This window comes from Seriola lalandi, unplaced genomic scaffold (assembly GCF_002814215.2).
Source record: "Seriola lalandi dorsalis isolate HSWRI2012SDOR001 ecotype SW California unplaced genomic scaffold, Sedor1 jcf7180002054917, whole genome shotgun sequence".
NCBI lineage: Eukaryota > Metazoa > Chordata > Actinopteri > Carangiformes > Carangidae > Seriola > Seriola lalandi.
In genome coordinates, this window is record NW_019525469.1 from 1,132,099 (window position 1) to 1,147,052 (window position 14,954).

Consider the following 14,954-nt stretch of genomic DNA (forward strand, 5'->3'; position numbering starts at 1 on the left):
GGGGGGGGGGGGGGGGGGGGGGGGTCTCCAGGTCCGGGTGGCAGATCTGGGGGTAGCAGGGTGGTGAAGGTGGTGGTGGTGAAGGGGGGTGTATATGTGTGAATGTTTGGGGGGAAAACGCCTCGTCTCCCCGCCGCATCACCGCTCATCTGCTGCTTCTGCTCCGTGTTTTTTTTTTTTTTTACGCGTGGAAATTTCCCTTTTTTTCCTCCACCGTTTTCCCACGCAGGGAGTGGGGGTGAGGCAGCGGGACTGTGGGGGTTGATACCCCAGGTAGGACTGTTTTTACACTCGGGGTATTTTTGGAGGTACGCTCGGCCTCGGTGTGAGCTCCAGTCGCTGTGGCTCTTTGCGTTTTTCGTCCATTTTAAACAGTTAAATTCGGTGCGTAAAAGAGGCGTTTTGTGGCTGCAAATGTGTGTTTTTCAGTGTGTGGTGGAGGGGGAGAGTGGTGGGGGAGGTGGAGGAGCAGGGGAGGAGGGGGTCTGGGAGGTAGCGAGGCTCCAGACGCCGATCCATTAAAGAAGAACAAAAGGGGGAGGCAGCAGAGAAAACGTTTTAAATCGCTGCTGAAACGGCGGAAAAGCGTTGAAACGTCGCTCCGACCTCTGCGGACAAACCTCTGGCTGCTGCCCGAGAATCACGCTCTAAATCCAGCCTGGTGCTTTTCTGAATCCGCCTTCATCCGTCCGTCCATGTGCTGGAGAGACGCCTCCATCCTCTGAACCAGCTCCGCTCGCAGAACCGACCGATCGATCCGAGTCGAACCCGTAGATCTGATCGAACTGTTCGGCGCGTTATTGATAGATTTGAAAGACACGGTCGTGTTGATCGGACTGTGATCGATGCACACGATGATGTACATTCAAACTAAGCTGAAGGTTGTTATCAATCAGAAATCCCATCAGTTGATCTTTGATTTGTGATGTTCTGCTTTAGACTGACCTGACTGGCACCAGAATCCATTTCTGATAATCACTTAAAATGATGATGATGACAAATGTAGAAAATGCATCAGTGATGTGATCAGAACAATAATCATCTGGAATCAGATTTTTTTAACAAACACACAACACAGTTTCCTACAGGGTGAAGTGTCAGGAAGGTAATCAGTAATGAAAAGAATCATTAATATGATCAGTGATATAATAAGTGATCAATCCACAGCAGGAAAAACAACCCACATACTGACTCTATAATCAATATGCGATATGATTGGTTGTATAGTGATGGATGAGTAAATGATGTGAGCAGCAGCAGGTCTCACCCACATGTCCTCACTAACCAATGTTCACCTGATCAATGATCTGATCAATAGTTGTATCATAAAGGTGACATGATGCAGATTTAGTTCTGAGCTCAAGCAGCGAATAAGTCTCAGTGTTTGAGTCTGAATCCAAAGCAGCATGTTCAACTAATCAATAATCAAATTGATCAGTAATGATTATCTGTACTCCACAGAAGAAAAGTGCAGCAGATGTCAGATCAGGTTCAGATCAGAGGTGAAACGATTCGTCGATGAGTCGATGGGAAGAAAAATAATCACGACTGCATGTTTTGATTATCGATTATTGATTTGATTTGATTGCTTACATGTTAAACTTGTCCTGGCTGCAGTTTGTCTGATCGGAGGAGTTTCTGCTTCCGTTCAGTGACAGTCACCTGATTCCCCCCCGGACTGAAGACAACTGAAGATGATCTATTGATGATTCATCAATAATGATCATCAGTTTCATTCTGAGTTCAGATGAAATATAAAACTTTATTTAATATGTGAAGTGCAGAGCAGCAGGAGGTTATAGATCATATAACACAGACCCATCATGGATGAGATTAAATATGAGAATAATCAGAACAAATTAAAGGAGACGAACAGGAAATGAAGGTGAGATTACAAAATAAGAGCAGCAAATGGTCCGTAACAAGGAAAAAAAGCAACATTTAGATTGAGATGATTAAAAGATGCTGGAAGAATAAAACCATCAGTGTATCAGCAACTCCCAATAATTTAGATAATTAATTGTGTAGAATCATTTACAGCAGCATCAGCTCGAGAGAATACATTTTAAAACCTTTCACTCCAAGAGTGTGAAACCGGGTCCTCCTTGACCAGGAGTCCAAAACGATCAGGTTAAGATCAGATACAATCATCTGCTCACTGATCGATTAATCAACTAATCACTGAGACTCTAATGACAATGTTTCAACCACAAGTGGTTCTTTTCAGGTGAAGGTGAGGGTGTGAGCACACCTGTACACGCATATATATATTTCATATCATCTGTGAATCGGATAAACAACAACAACAATAATTGTTTCATCGTCTCAGATGTGTTTCAAACAAAAATAGTAAAAATCTGTTTCCTCAGATGAGAAACTTTGCTACTTTTCACAGTGAACTCAACATTTCTTTAGTTTTTGGAATTTTGTTTGAACAAAACACGACGCATGAAGATTTCACTCCGGCTCTGAGGTCATGAATGTGTGTTTTCACTGTTTTATGACATTCGATTGCAGATACCATTAATCAGATCAGCAGATAGAGCTCCAGTGTCTGAAACGCGCTCACATGATCAGCGTGAGTTTAAATGGTCAGAATATGAGATGAGGATGAAGGATGAAGAGCTGCAGTCTGACCGAGGCTGGACCTCCATCAGACAAAAGCTCCAGGATCCTGGTCTTGTAGAAGGACTCGGCCTGTGAAAACACAGGAAAACCTCAGTCAGGTTGTGTTGTTCCGTCACAGGAAGAACTGTCAGACTGAACCCAACTGTTATTTTCATCATCAATATGTATTACAAATATTTTCTTTTATAATCAGCCGATTGATCAGAGAATAAAACGTCAGGAAACAGTGAAAAATGCCTCATTATTCCCTCAAGCCCAAATCAACATGTTCTAATGTCTAAAACTGGCAAGAATTCACATTTGAAAAACTGGTACCTGTAAAGTTTTGAGCATTTTTGCTTATAACTTAAATGATGAATGCTAATTACATTTTTCTCATTTACCCTCCCGAGACCACATTAGAGTCTGTGCTTGATCTGATGTTTGGATCAGTACCAGTTCTTAGTAGCTGAGTTTACATCAGTCTGTTTGTCCACTGCAAACAGAGGAGTCAGATTCTTCACGTAAACACAACAAGTTACTGAACAGTTACAAACAAACAGCTTCTGAACTACATTCATTCAAGTTCCCTCAGCGTGAATCACTCTGATGTTTCCTGTAGCGCCGTCATCAGGTCAACACTTTAATTTGGTTTATGACCAAATCAAACAAAAGAGCTGCTAAGATAGGTTGAATAATTTATCAATCAAAGAAACTATTTTATGTGATTTTTCAAATCCAGGTTCCAGGCTTTCAGGTGTGAGAATTTCTTGCTCTTACATTAGATTCAATTGAACACCTTTGAGTTTTGGACACTTGATTGAATCAAACAACACATTTATTGAGTCACAGCCACTGATTTTTGGTGTTTTATAAACCAGCTGATTAATTGTATCATTGAGTAAGTTAGCTTTCCTGCCTCGTGGTTGTTTCCTCCAACAACCAGTCAAGTTTCAGGAAACGTGGTCACAATCTCTCCTTCATGAGTTAGAGTGTTGAATAATGGTCAGAAGTGTTTCTGCAGAACATTATGATGTCACAGTGAAGTTGACCTTTTGGATATGAAATGTCATCACTTCATCATTTTATCCTGTTAGAACGTTTGAGTTAAAATTGTCATAATTAGCAAATAAATTCTTGGGTTAAAGGGGGAAAAAAGTGTTTGTGAGGTCAAAACGATGTTGACCTTTGACCTTTGACCACCAAAATCTAATCAGTTCATCCTTGAATTCAAGTGAATGCTTGTGCCAAATTTTAAGAAATCCTCTCAAGGCGTTACTGAGATGTCGTGTCCACGAAAACAGCAGAGACGACCTGAAAACACCCCCACGCCTCAGTTGCTGTCGATCAATAAAAATCATCAGATTAATCAATGATGAAAATAATTGTTAGCTGCAGCTCGAGACCAAATATCAGCAGATCTCTTAACATTCCCATCAGCCTCAGCTTTCCTCTGTGTTTATCACTGATGAGCATGTTTGAGCTGAATATATTAGCCATCACTGTGTAAGCATCAACACGAGCGTGTTAAAGGTTCAGTCTGATTCAGAAACAGGAAGTGAACACTACAGTAGAGAGGTCAGAGGTCACACCTCTAACTGCCTCAATTCTGGTTTTGGTATGTTCATATAAAACAGGAAAAAAAATTTTCTCTAACAATCAGCTGATTGTGAAAATTTTAATTTTTCTATTGATCGACTAATCGATTGATTGATCAGTTACTGAAGCTCTAATACTGTTCATACAACAACGTACTGTTTTACTGCCCTGGAGTGAGAGGCCATTCAGTTTTTCTTCAGTAATGAAAACTCAAACGTTTCCTCGTTGTTCTTGTTTCGTTGACAGAATCGACAGTGAACCACAGTCGAACTAGGACGGTCAGTTTTACAGCTGTTGTTATTGTGCAGTTTGATTAGCTGAATGTTGAATGAAACACTGATGTAAACATCCCTAAAACCTGCTGTTACTTACTATTAGCAATATGTACAACTCTGTGTGTAGTCTTGGATCCGCCCCTTTAATTGGACCAGGACCAAAATGTAATGAGTTCTTCTCTGGTCCAGACTTCATCCCTCAATCAAGACCAGTGCAAATCAGTTCAGTACCTTTTACGTAATCCTGCTGATCAACAAACAAACCAAACAAACAGAAATGGGTGAAGGTAAAAACTGAAGACTTGAATCCTGGATTTGAGAACTTCATCAGAATCCTGGACCAGTTTATTCTTAAGAAAAGGAGCCTGATGGTCAAAGACTCTGAAGACCTGAAAAACACACATTCATTAAATATGTGAACAGTTAAATAACAAACATCTAAAGAACACGAAGGACTTGATGGAAAACAGGGATGGAGACAGTACAAAGACCTGAGGACAGATGTTTTATCAGATCTCACGTGGATCAGCAGCTGGTCTTTGGACCACATGCAGACCTTTAGTGGTTCAGCCAGAGAAGAGCATGGACACTGACTTTGGAGTCGATCCCTGATTGCACTGAGGGCCTTAGGTGTGGGTTACTGTTACAGTATCAGACAGTGTCTGAATAAAATTATAATGTTTAAGGCTGAAACTGATGATTATTTTTTCCGATGAAACTGTAAAATGTCAAAAAGTTCAAATAAAGACCCTCAGAGTTTCCCAGACCCAGTCGGTACGTCTGAGAACAACAAATAGTCCAGAACCCAAAATATATTCAGTTCACTGTCATTAGACAAAGAAATAAGTTCATTTGAGAAACTGGAACCATCAATGAAACGATCAATTAATAATCAGATTAGTTGCTGATGATTTTTTTCTGACTGACTAATCAATTAATGGACGAATCAGTGTAGCTGTAATTGGGCTGACGGCCCTTTGGGAACACGTCACACTGAGCTGCGGTTCCTGCTGTGAAGTTCTAACTGGAACCTTTTCTTTCCACACTGAGCTTCACTTTCCTGCTGCAGATTATCACACATCACTTTTTCCATACATCTGTGTGTGTGTGTGTGTCTGTGTGTGTGTGTCTGTGTGTGTTTGTGTCTGTGTGTGTGTCTGTGTGTGTGTGTCTGTGGCCACCAGTGTCAGTCTGGTCACGCCAGTTCAGCTCCAGAAGGAATTGGACCTTCAACCCTACTGTGTGTGTGTGTGTGAGTGTGTGTGAGAGAGAGAAAGAGAGAGAGAGGGGTAAAATGGCAGCTGCAGGCGCTCAGTGTGTGTGTGTGTTGGTGCAGCCATAGATCTGGAGGTAATGGGATTTCCTCCTCTTGTCTCCAGTTCTCCTGCGACTGTAAATCCATCACTGCAGCTTATTAGGGAATATTGATCATATTTATATATATATATATATATATATATATATATGTCTGTGTGTGTGTGTGTGTGTGTGTGTGTGTGTGTGTGTGCGTGCGTGCGTGCGTGCGTGCGTGCGTGTGTGTGTCTGTGTTTTATTTGTCTGTTTTTGTAATTGAATCTAAAGCACTGTGTCTCTAACACACACACACACACACACACACACACAAAACTGCACGTTATTCTTTATTAATATACAATTAGACTCACACACACACATACACACGCGCTGAGTCAGTGATGGAGTCAGCGCTGAGGAAACGCTGAGTCAGCAGACTGAGGCACACTGATATATTTTCACCTGCAGTGTTTCACCTCTGAGTCTGAAGAAGTTTTACTGTCGGTCTGTCGTCCAATGATAATGTCCTGTAGCTGTGATGTCATCTTTCTCTGGTCCGTCTGCATGTTATTGTGGATTTTGGATATTATTACTATTTGCGGTAAATTTGCGTGTCTGGTTGGTCATTTTGCACCTCTTCCTGGTAGTTTTAAGAGTTTTTGTGTCTTTATAGCCGATTGGTTGATTTTCCAACAAAAAAATGTTGACAGTCATTTCTGAGAGGCTGCGGAGCCTTTAGGCCCCAGGTCTCTTGTGTGAGCTCCCTGTCACCTCTGTCGTCGATTCGACAGCTGTTGTCACGAACCTGTTTACGTTGACTTCATCAGACAACCATGAGACAATCACTCAGTCTGCATCACACCAACAGATGTTGCTGTGATGCAGCTTTGTTGTTTGCTGATGTGACACACTGAAGCCGTGCAGCTGTCTCCTTGCAGCTCCTCCTTGTCACAGGTAAAGTGTCATCCATATGCCGATGAAGGCCGCTACCTGTGGCTGAAAGCTTGAAACAGATCTATTGAGTGGACCCTGAGCTCAGAGCTTTTTGTCTAGCATGACTGCTACAATCCGGCTCGCAGTTGGGGAAGAGGGAACACAATGTGGTAAAGCAAAATTTATTAGGTAGTAAGGAGGGTAAACAAAGGTAACCAAAGTGTGAGGTTCATGGGCCAGAACCTGCAAACATCTTTTCTGCTGGTGCCGGAGCTCAGCCGAGCTTGCCGACAATCAGCCACAATAAGCCCAGCTCATCTCTATAACTGTTTCAGTCGCGGGTTTCTGTTAAGATGTTGCTCTAATTGAAACACATTTCCAGAAAGTGGTGAAGAGATGGTGGAGCTGATTCTCAAGACGTTCAAGTCTCATGATTAATGCCTGTGTTCGTCATCATTAAGTCGGTTTCCACCCACAAACTTTTCAACCTCAGAAAACAGGAAACTCTTTCGACCAAGATTTATATTTTTTCACTCGGGCTTTTTTTATGTGAGAAATGAAACTCACTGTATTAACATATAAAACTATATGAAGCTTCCTTCTCTCAGTTTAAACACTGAAGCTTTTTCTCACCTCTCAGTGAACAACGAGACTGAGTGAAAATGTGAACTTCCTGTGAAATCTCTGAGATGTTTGGAATATTTGTGTGGGCCATAAACTCCACAACACAGTTCCCATGTCTCTTCATTCGTGTTCGGTGTTTCCCATTCACCCGTGGATTTACTCGTGGTGGGAGGTGCAGCCTGTGATTGATGTGCAGTTTAGAGGAGGGGAGTGGAACACAGTTATTTTTCTGTAGCTACAATTTACAGACGTCCCCTAAACGCCCCACATACAGACCATTGGTAGGTGTTAGCTCGGTGGCTGCGCACAGAGAAGACTCTAGTGTCCACACAGATACTGCAGTGCAATTTAGACAGATGTGTAAAGTACCTGGGCGGGGTTTAATCTACCTGGGAGGCGGGTCTTAAAGTGGAGCTCATATATTGGAGTTGCTGGTGTTCTGGATGTTTGTGCAGCAGACATGATTTGAATTTTTACACAACAGATTTATTGTTTAACTCTCAGAAAACAGTATCACACACACACACACACACACACACACACAGGATGAGCTGAGGAGCAGGCAGGAAACAATCAGCTGACACTCTTCACTTCCTCCTTCGATGCCTCCTGACCTCCAGCAGCTGGACCTCGGTGTGTGTGTGTGTTTTTAGATTAGCTGCTCCTGCGGGACTCCAGGGTCATATACATACATGTGCACGTGTGTGTGTCTGTACATACTTGTGTGTGCTCGGTGTATGTGTGTTTACATCAAGTGTTCAGGGCTGTTTTGTGTGTTTGTCCTTCATAAGGCCACAGTCTAGTGCTGTATGAGTGTTTTTTTTCTTCTTTTGTTCACACAAGGACGACACAGACTGAAACACACCACACTAACAAACTAAATATAGCTGAGATGTTTGCATCAAACAGGTAAATAAAATTTTTAATTAACTGGAGATGAGCAGGAGAAACGGTGGTTTTCTCACTTTGTTCTAAAATGAACAAAAATAAGTTCAAAGTGAAATGGAAAAGGAGCTGAAATAAAAAGCACATGTAATGAATCGAGTTAATGAAGGACAGACGTGTCAGCTGCGTCTGAGTGTGAAGTCGACACTTTTGTGTAACTAGTTAGTCAGACATTAAACTCAGCAGCTTGTTCAGCAGCAGCTTCTGTTCTCAGGACTTTACCTGCTGCTGCAGTCAGGCGATAATGTGATCACGTGACGCATCACCTCATTTAATAATTCAACGATCATTTATTGATCAACTCTTGACGGAGGCAGCAGCGGAATAAATATCATAGCTCCGACGGGTCTGAATCATCCAGGCTGACATCTGCACTTTGTTATATATTATTTAAAAATCGGATTATATCAAACTGTAACTTTTTTTTTTTTTTACGGAAATTTCATTCATCAGGAATCACATAACTACTCTGTGATGGACAAACTGCTTCTAGATAATCTGACACATTGATCTGGAACTTTTATGCTTTGACAAATTTACTGAAATCCTTCAGAACCAGTGAACAGCTTGAACACGACGTTTCTTTTTACTTGAGCCTGTGTTGTTGTATAATACACTAATAATGGTTCACCTGATCAGTTTATTGGAGCAGTTGTAGTAAATACAGAAGAAGCTCTCAGATGTTGTACCTGGTGAAGGTGTGACTGTGACACACACACACACACACACACACACACAGCTGCTGAAACACCCTGCTGAAATCTGTGTGTGTTTCTCTACGTGTGTGTGTGTGTTTAATCCCTGGATTTCAGGGTCAAATACATGTACGCTCAAGTGTGTTCACATCCTCTGTGTGTGTATAATTGCATGTTAGCATGTGTGTATGTGTTTGTGAATGTGTTTGCGAATGTGTGTGTGTGTGTGGGGTATTGCTCTGCAGCTGTTGAGCTATAGAAATGCTTTATGCACCAACAGGGACTTATAGGCTCACTGTGTGTGTGTGTGTGTGTGTGTGTGTGTGTGTGTGTGTGTGTGTGTAGGGTGGAGTCCTACATTCAGGATCATACCACAGTTTTCTTTTCCCATATGTTTTTAGGCATTAACTACAAATCACATACATTTTAAACTCAGATCGACGTCTCTCTGAAGCGTCCTGAGACACGGACAGTGTTCTGTGTGTTCTGTGTGTTCTGTGTTCCACAGGAACGTAAAGTGCATGTGATTTGTAGTAAATGAGTTAAAACGTAGGAAAACAGTGGTTTGATCCTTTTCAAATGGAGACACTGAGGCGGCTCTGGACGTTTCGTGAGGTTCTTATCTGGGGCTCTCTAAACTCTCAGCGTCTCTATTTTAAACCATTAGAGAAGTACTGAAGTGTGTCCCAGCCTGAGCCCCGACTCTGATCTCTGATCTTATCCTGACAAATATTTAGCTTTAATAATCATAACACGTTCAGATCGGCTGCTGGAGAGGGGCGGTCGCCTCGATGGAGGAACAGCAGGTGAGACTGAACAGAACTGGTCTACTGTGATGGGTGTGGATTTCTTATATCTGGGTCAGAACGAGGTGGCACCAGGATGAACCTCACACAACCCGGACACGTTGGTCCATTTTGAGTTTGGATTTAAACAGTAGCATGTAGCAGGAGTGGATCCAAAACACAGCAGTTTGTTAGGTTTCAGTCGTTTTCACAGCATTTTGATTAAACCTGAATAAAGCTCCTCTTCTTCTTCTTCTTCTTCTTCTTCTTCTTCTTCTTCTTGGTCTTGGTCTTGTTGTTCTTCTTGTTCTTCTTGTTCTTCTTGAGCACTGGAGCAGAGCAGATTTCATATCTGACCATGTGACGTGGAGACGTGTAAATGAAAGTGTATTAAATTTCATCAGGATTCTTTCCAGATGTGTCCAGAGGTGTGAAGACGGAGTCTGACTGGACTCATGTTAGAACTGGGGATTTCTGCCTGATGTGTTGTTGTTGGAGGGAGGTCATGATGCCTGATTAATCCGCTTATCAATTAGCTGACCAATCACTTTGTCACACAGAGTTGTTGGATGTTTGGCAGGTGAGACGTTTTGGTCGTCTCTCTGCAGTTTGAGCAGTTCTGAGGTCAGATTTGTCAACATGGCTGCTGTCAGAGAATCTGTGATAGACTTGAGTTTGTTTTAATGTTATAGCAGTAACATTATTTATTCCTCAAATTGAATTTCATTAAAGACCAAACAGATCAGACTGTATCTTCCACAATTTCTTTTTTTATTTCTTTCTTTCACTTCATAGATTTAAACAAGTGAACATTGTCGATGCCAATTAAATGTTGGTTCTCACCCAGGCCTAATATCTCTCTCTCTGATGTAAACTCTACAGAAACTGCAAAGTGACGTCAGTGTGGGTGAAAACAGGATCAGCTGACTGAAACACTGAGATGGTCCCGATCAGTCTGTAGAACATTAGACATGAAGAGTCAGGTTTTATCAGCAGTGAAACTTTATATTCATGTTTCTCTGTTGAGCTGATTTTCTCACCTGACTCTGGGTTTGACTTCACTCCTGCAACATGGCGACGTTTCCCTTCAAGCAGCTGACATTCACTCAGTCTATTTTCGACCTGGACTCTTACTGGATTTCCAGTGAAGTTCACAGAGAGGGACCGGACTCACTAAAAGCACTATTCTTCTCTCTCTGAGGTGGACACTTCAAAACACAAAATGTGGAAAATACATTAGTTGCTAAGTGACAGGAGCTTAATTGAGACATTTTAAAGTCAGAAACTGGACAGAAGCTCGTGGATCCTGAGCGGCTGCAGGTTTCTGTCTCACAGGGGAAATAAAAGACAGCACAGACTGTGGATTCACTTCCTCTGCTTCCTGCTTCTTTAGTCCAGAGCTGGACTGACTCTGCAGAATACATGTTGTGAACTCTTTCTATATCAAACCAGACCAGGGTCTTTCACCTGGACCAGGATCTGTGAGAGTCAGAACAGAACCATAAACCAGTTTAATGATGATGGAGTCACGACAGGTGGAGCTAGTTCTGTGAGATCAGATATTCTGGTGGAAAACGTCTGTGGAAATTTTACTGAGACGTTCAGTATCAGCAAATTTGTGACTTGTCAGATATGTAAATTAACATTTCCTCATTATATTGACAGAAACCATGATCTGGTTGCTAAATCCTAAATGTATTTGCAGTTCAGCTGTATAGAAGTGTAATTTCTAAGAGGCAGAGTTGTTGCTCAGTCTCACTGCAGGCTCCTCTCTCCTCCTCCACTGTGAACATTCATCACAGCTTAAAAACACTGTGACTGCAGACGTCACACTAAATAGTTTGTTGAAGAATAATGGGGCTGCAGAGCCACAGACCATCTGAGGGAGGAGCTCTGGATGTTTCAGACCATCTCAGGTGATCCAGTTTGGATCAGACTGGCATCTCAGTCTCTTTTCTGTTCCACATGAGCTGCTGACAGACAACAGTCAGACCTTATTTATTTTTTTATCTCTACCACTCTCCACACAAAATTGAAATTCGTTCATTTCCTGACTGAAGTTAATTGACTGTGAGGTCACGATTAGACCGACACGCAGCCCCTCCTTCGTTTCAACCCTACAACTTATGTTCATATCAAACGATCCTGCAGCTCATAACCACAGACTGTAAATAAAGATGGACGTAGCCTCTGTGACGTCACTCACAGGTTTCTGAAAAGCAGTTTTGAAGCTGAGAGTGAGCTGCTCCTCCGTCGCCAGCTTGGCAGTGCCTGACTCCGCCCCTAAGTCCCAGCTAATCCAAAAAGAGGGGCATGGGTGGAGCAGAGACTCTGGTGAATGCTGGTTTGTGGCAAGCATACGCTCACCTGCCTGTCACTCAAAGAAGCCAAGCCCTCAACTATACATATATATATAGCTTTAAGCTTTAATAAAATGTAAACAGGTGAGTTATATAAAAATTCACCCCCTGTTCAGTTGTCACGAAGGAGAAACCAAAACTGTTTTTTGTACCAGGCTGTAAACATGTTTCTTTCTGCTGTAATTTGGGGTATTTTAACATGGGAGTCTACGGGGACAAACTGACTTTTGGAGCCAGACTCAGTTGGTCATTAGAGGAACTGCAGTTTTTGCTACTTCAGTGTTGGCTGAAGTACCAAAAACTGGTACTTGCTAGTTGGGGGGCCATTGTTCTTCAATGGCTTTCTTTGCCTGGGGCCCCCAGAGTCTGGGTGACTGCTGCTCATACCTGACCTCCAGAGCCAACTTTCAGTGACGAAGCAGAACTAAGGGACCAAAACCACAAGACTAAAACCAAGGTTGTATAAACTTGTTTGTCTTTGTTGGTAGCAGCAGCTTGTTGTTCGAGGTTCAGTTGATGATGAGTGTCGTTTTGTGTCTTCCTCTGATATTTGTACATTTGAGGAGGTTCAGATTTGTGTAAAATTCACAGTTTCAATGGTTCTTCTCAGGTTGTTCCTGTACTGATATTGTTTGTCGTCTGGTTTTAATTATGAGATTTTCTCTAGAGTGTTTTTCTGCTTTAGGAAACAGGAATGTAAAAGAAAAGTCTACAGACAGTAATTTGTAATAAATGTGATAAAACATTGAAAATGATTCTTAAATGGGAAACTCCATCCTCAAGAGTCATATCAACACCAGCAACAGTCTCAACCAAAACCAAACACGATGAACAGTTTAATTCTCCTGAACAGAGGAAGTGAAAGTGAAGATGTTCTCCTGGGACAGAGGCACCACTTGTTTTTTTGTTTTGAGTGGCTAGAACTGAACTTTTCTGTAAAGAGGCAGCAACAGAGGAGTCAGCGTGAGTCTGACTCTCCCCGTCTTCTGTGGTCAGAATGGTGCATTGAGGGGAAACCTGTGAAATGAAACCTTGTGGCTCATGTGGTCTGTTAACGACTGAAAAAGAGCTCAGTGTTTCCCACCCTGCTCTGGACAGACTTCACACGTTTTAAAATAGCTGTTGTTAATGTTTGCACTTTCAGGCGTCAGGTAAATGGGTTTCATCAGACGCTAATGAAGGTGGCAGACAGGCCGGCAGCTCAGGAAGTTGAAACAAAAAAATGGTTTTCAGCTTGAAGTCAGGCAGAAACGCTCTCAGAGCAAATGATCGAGATCAGATCTGGCCTGGATGTCTGAGCCCGTTCTGTCTCAGCTGGGAGATAAAATCCTGGTTTAAAGGAGCATTGTCGCTGTTTTCGCACGTTTCAGCTCATTTATCTCGCAGCGTGTATATTTTACATCAGTACAGAGCGTTTTTCAAAGTAAAGTTTTTCAGATCAACACTGAATCACACTGAGCTGAAAACCCTGCTGCTGCTCACATATTGTTTTTGGCCCCTCCCACAGCCTGTGACATCACACCAGCCATTTTACATTTAACAGCTGATTAAACAGCTCCACTTCAATTCTCTGTGCCTGAATTCATTTTCTTTAAAATGTTTTTATGAAATGTTTTGTATATGACTTCTGGTTATAGCATTTAGAGCAGAAACAGTTGATTAATCGATTGGTCCATAGACAGAGAAATTAATCATCAATAATTTTAAACCAAAAACAAAAGATTTTCTTGTTCCATCTTCTCCAATGTTTAAAACAGATGTTGAACAGTTTCAATGCTACCTGAACAACTGATATGTCCTATTGATAACAGTAATAATTGTCATATGTAGTGTATCAATTTGTGAGTTATGGCCAAAAACGTGTTTTGTGAGGTCACAGTGTGCAAGAAGTAATGAAATGCCCTCTGGGCATTCCTCATACATTGCATTCACAAGAACGCGAGGTCACCAAGACTTTGACCTTTGACCTTTGAGCACTAAAATCTAATTAGTTCATCCCTTTGTCCAAGTGAATGTTTGTGCCAAATTTGAAGAAGTTCCATGACGGCATTTCTGAGATATGACGTCCACAACAATGGGACGGACAACCCAAGAACAATATGCCTCTGGTTGTTTCTGGCACAGAGGCATAAAAATGTGAAAAAAGAAGAAAAGGGGGAATTTGCAATAGTTACAGTATGAAAAACAAGCCCTCGTTCATTCCCATTCCATCTATAACTAGTTTTTAAAGTCATGCAAACATAATTTCAGTCACATCAGTTTTCACACATATGTGTATTTTTATAATCTTGATATAAATTCACACTGTAACTGAACTGATTGGTCTCCATCATGTGTCTGTACAGACTCTGTCCTCTCTGTCTCTCTCTGTATGAAGGACGGAGTCCAGCAGAGTTTCAGCTGATGGATCCAATCAACATTTACTCTGCGAGCTCTTTATGACCCCGGCGCGGGATAAATATAGCCTTCAGTGCAGTTAAATGCAGCGTGACTCCACTGTCAGTCACTGGAATAAACTTTGTTTTGATTTTCTGTCCCACCAGTCAGTGCAGCAGTGATATACAGAGGGGTCAAAGGTCAGTGGGGGCCGCATGATGAATGAGCTCCCTGTCAGTACATGTGTGTTTACAGCTCTCGGTTTGTTTTGGATCTGTCGGCGTGACCCCAAAATTAACCGAAACACCAGAGAATAGTTTTATAATGTTCTGCTTTGGCCTGAAAACAGCTGATAAAATGAAAAGAAATAACGATGGAGCTGTGGAAACATGGTGTTCACTCTGCAGATAGACGTCCTGGTTATTGATGCCAGCAAGAAGATGAACAGACAAAAACAGACAA

General features: G+C 41.9%; 1 protein-coding gene across 1 annotated transcript in view; it reads left to right on the forward strand.

Moving 5' to 3' along the window:
* plxna3 (plexin A3) overlaps positions 1-14,954 on the forward strand; it is a 119,305-nt gene that overhangs the window by 344 nt on the left and 104,007 nt on the right. The gene's annotated exons all lie outside the window — the stretch shown is intronic.